Genomic DNA, 4731 nt, shown 5'->3' with positions numbered 1-4731 from the left:
ATCATCAATAGTAGTATCGACATTATCATTATTGAATTTATTAAGAATTTACATACGAAAAGACTGCCAAGTGTCAGAGTAGAAACAAACTAATCATATCGGAAACGTTTCCTGACCCGCGGGGGCTCAGTTTGAAAGACAAAGAGAGAGCACATATTGAATGTCGATTTTACAGCGAGACCCAGAGGGGTTATGTAGCTGAACCAAGGTGATACAGCAGGCCCGTGGCAGAACCGGGCAGACCTCCCTAATCTCATGATGCCCAGCCACACGATCATTCCACTAAACCATGGTGTCGCCCAAACAATCACTTGTCAGTCATTCATTCATTCATCAATCATCTTTATCGAGTGCTTACCGCGAGCAGAGCACCGTACTAAGCGTTTGGAAAGTATCATTCAGAATAAAGAGAGACAATCCGTGCCCACACCGGGTTTACGGTCGCACCCGGCTTATCGGCTTCCATCCCAGACATTGTCAAATCCTCAGACGCCGGACTTTGTCTTTGGAAAGCTCTTTATATGGCAACCCCCACGGTCGGAATCCTGATGAGGAACGGGATAGTGAGCAAAAGGAAACAGACGTTTTGTCCCTTAGAAGAGGGAGAAGGAGTCTCCCCTTTAGGACTCTTCCCAGGGCGACCTTCATGTCCCGGTTTCTCAGGCTGTAGATGAGGGGGTTCAGGGCGGGAGGCATCACGGTGTAGGATATGGACAACAGGAGGTCCAGGGTCGAGGGGGAGTCTGACATAGGCTTGATGTGGGTGAACGTTCCGGTCTAGAGGAAGAAGATGACGACAGCGAGGTGAGGCAGGCAGGTAGAGAAGGCTTTGGCCCGGCTCTCGGCGGCCGGCATCCTCAGCATGGCCAGGAAGTTGCGCACGTAAGAGACGACGATGGGGACCAAGCAGACGACAACTAAAGCTACCCCACCGGTGATGCTCACGTCGCTGACAATGTGATCCTCGGAGCAGGAGATCTTCAGCAGGGAGGGGATGTCACAGAAGAACTCCTGGATTGTGTTGGACGCGCAGAAGCTCAGGGAGAAAGTCGAAGCTGAATACAACACCCCCAAAATCACCCCGGTGATCCAGGAGGCGGCCACCATCTTTCCACAGGCCGTGTCGGTCATGATGAGCTCATAACGCATGGGGAAGCAGATGGCGGCGTAGCGGTCATAGGACATCGCCGTGAGGAGGAACATCTCTGAACCACCAAACAGGACCACCGAGAAGACCTGGGTGGCACAGCCCAGGAGGGAGATGGCTCTACGATCGGTCAGGAAGATGACGGCAGAGTTGGGGACGGTGACGGAGATATAGCAGAGTTCGACAACAGACAGGTTCCTGAGGAAGAAGTACATGGGGGTGCGGAGGCGCCGGTCGAGGGCGGTGACGGCGACGAAGAAGAGATTCCCCGTCAGGGCCACCAGGTAGATCAGGAGGAACAGCGCGGCGTGGACAAGCTGCAGCTCCCGGATCTCCGAGAATCCCAGCAGGAGGAATTCCCTCACCGTGGAGACGTTGGGCATTCTGGGGAGACAACACTGACTTTCTGCATGTGATGAGAGAAGAGCCAAAGTTAGAGTCCATTGGTGGGATGAGTGAAGGAATTGACAGGACACTCGCTGGTGAGTCTCCACGGAGAGGAGGGAGTTATTGAATTCATAATGATCTCTGAGTTCACGGTGGAGGCACTGAATGTTTCTGGGGACTGATGTCGACTCCCTGCACAGGATGAGGGAAGACTTCAATTCAGAGACATTGATTTCAGTGGTGAAGGAATAGGACTAAGTCGATCGGTTCTATTTATTGAGGACCTACAGAGGACGTGGTATTAATACATATAATCACTGCCCCCAGGGAGCTTCCATTCCATTGGGGCCACCAAGCTTCAAACTGTGTAGAAGCAGGGGTCTATTGGGAAGGACACAGGCCTGGGAATCAGAGGACATGTGTTCTAATCCCACCTCTACCAGTTCTCTGCTGCAAAGCCATCATTAAGGAACTTAATTTCTCGACGCCTCAGTTTCCTCTATAGAGAAAAGAGGATCTGATATATGTTTTCCCCCTACTTAGTCTGTGAATCTCTTGTGAGACATGGACTATATTCTACCAGATTGTCCTGAATCACCCTCAGCACTTAATACTTAACTTGGAATGTAGTACGCTCTTAATGAGCATCATGAGTATCATTTTTGGTTGAGGAGACCAAAGCTTAAATGAATAGCGGATAGCAGAGGTCAGAGAATATAAAGATATGTTCATGACTGTTGTGAAATGTTCTCGGTGGTTTTAGAGTCAAACGAGAAGTGCCTTCACACATAAATACATTCGTTTAGTGGAGAAAGAATGGGCCCGGAAGAGAGTAGTACCTGGATTCTAATCCTCTTTTTGCTCCTTGTCTGCTGTGTGACCTGGGGCCCGTGGCTTACCGTCTCTGTGCCTCGGTTACCTCATCTGAAAAACGGGGGTTACAACTGTGAGCACCCTATGGGGCATGGACTGTGTCCAACCTGATCAGATTGTATCCACCCTAGCGCTTAGTACAGTACCTGGCACATAATGAGCACTTTAAAACACCATAAAACAAACAACAAAAAAACCACGTATAACTCCAAACCGATCTCATTTGCTCACATATCTGCATTCACACTTGTTCACACACAAACAAAGGATACCTCATCATTCCTCACGTCCTTTCCTATAGCATCGCTCAGCCTACATCTCTCCTCTCCTCATTGTCCTCTCATGATAAATTGTGTCTTTTCACAAGGAACAAAATCTCTTAATCGGCTTGAAGGTTCTCCGCCCTATGACTGCACTTCACCCCCTTTCCATTGTTCAACTCGTCTTCTCAGCTCTCAAAGCAACTTTCTAGATGTTACTCACGATCGACTCTCCCGTTTCCATCCTAGGCTGGAACTCCCTCTCTTATTAGCTCAAAATCAGAGCAAGCACACTTCTTTCTGAATTCTTTACTGCTAAAATCCCAACCCCGACTCCAACCAGCTTTCCCGATTCATTTCCCAGCCCTCTAAACTCACTTCACCCAACTCAAGCGTGAATCAACTCAAGTCCATCCTCATTTAGCGGCAAAGGAATGGGCCTAGGAGTTCTCTTCTTGACCGTGAGCTCCTTGAGGGGAGCATACACATCTCCCAGCTCTGTTCCATTGTACTCTCCCAAGCATAGTTTAGTGGGAGTCAGAGGACTGGGGTTCTAATCCTGCCTCTGTCCCTTTGCTGCTGTGGGATATTGGGCAAGTTGCTTCACTTATCTAGGCCTCAGTTTACTCATCAGTAAAATGGCAAGCAATAATTGTATATTCATCTTTCCATTCATTTTTTTTTCTTCTAGGAGGGGCAGGGAATGTGTCTTTTGTGGTGTGATAAAGTGGATAGAGCATTCCCCATCTGCCTTCAAACATGCCCACGTCTCCCCCAAACTAGCTCTGTTCCTCTGTTCAAAGCCCTGACGCCTGTCTACTTGTTTTGTTTCGTGGTCTGTCTCCCCCTTCTAGACGGTGAGCCCGTTGTTGCATAGGGATTGTCTCTATCTGTTGCCGAATTGTACTTTCTAAGAGCTCAGTACAGTGCTCTGCACACAGTAAGCGCTCAAGAAATACGACTGAATGAATGAATTAGAACCCAGGTCCTCTTGACTCCAGGGCCCGTGCTCTTTCCACTAAGCGACACTGCTTCTGATTTAGAGAAATTATTTCTCTGACCCTGGTAATCCCAGTTCCCTACTGAAATTTCCCTCAGCTTTCCCCTGCTCCTCTCCGGACTCACCGGACCCGTCCTGGGCTGGGGAGTGTCGAACTCTGCTGAGAGAGAGGCTCACTCTATCTCGTCGGTCCTGGACGCGGATGGGGGTTACCAGAAAGTCTGGACGAGGGATGGGGGCTGTCAGGATCCTCCCTCCCCAATCTCGGCTCTCCGGCTGGCTGTGCAGTAGCCTCAGATGATGGCGGGTTATTTCCTGCGAGATTCCCCGTGGGGGGACATACCCAAGGCTCCGCTGAGACGGCTGGCTGCCTGGGAATCTCAGAAGGCCGGGATCGTTCTCTCCCTGGGGTCCCGGCCCTCACAACCTAAATCACTACCCATTCCCGTGTGGTTCCAACTCTGTGACTCCTTCAACAGACTAATCATCATTCCCTTTCATGATTCATTCACTCATGCATTCAATCATATTTATTGAGCGTTCACTGTGTGCAGAGCACTGTACGAAGCACTGGAAAAGTATAATTTGGCAACAGAGACAATCCCTACACAACAACGGGCTCACGGTCTAGAAGGGGGAGCCAGACAACAAAGCAAAACAAGTAGACAGGCGTCAATACCATCTAAAGAGATAAATGGAATTACAGATGTATACACATCATTAATAAACTAAATAGATTAATAATAGCTTTCTGGTTGTGCTCTGAGGCTTGGAGTTTCATCCCATGCCAGGGCTTGGGATCCCTTCTAGACTGTGAGCCCGTTGTGGGGTGGGACCATCTCTATGTGTTGCCAACTTGTACTTCCCAAGTGCTTAGTACAGTGCTCTGAACGCAGTAAGCGCTCAATTACTGCATCAGCCTTCTCTCTGATCTCCCATCCTCGTGTCTCTCCCCACTTCAATCCATAATTCATGCTGCTGCCCGGATTGTCTTTGTCCAGAAACGCTCTGGGCATGTTACTCCCCTCCTCAAAAATCTCCAGTGGCTACCAATCAATCTGCGC

Source organism: Tachyglossus aculeatus, unplaced genomic scaffold (assembly GCF_015852505.1).
Source record: "Tachyglossus aculeatus isolate mTacAcu1 unplaced genomic scaffold, mTacAcu1.pri scaffold_193_arrow_ctg1, whole genome shotgun sequence".
NCBI lineage: Eukaryota > Metazoa > Chordata > Mammalia > Monotremata > Tachyglossidae > Tachyglossus > Tachyglossus aculeatus.
This window is presented reverse-complemented; position numbering follows the sequence as displayed.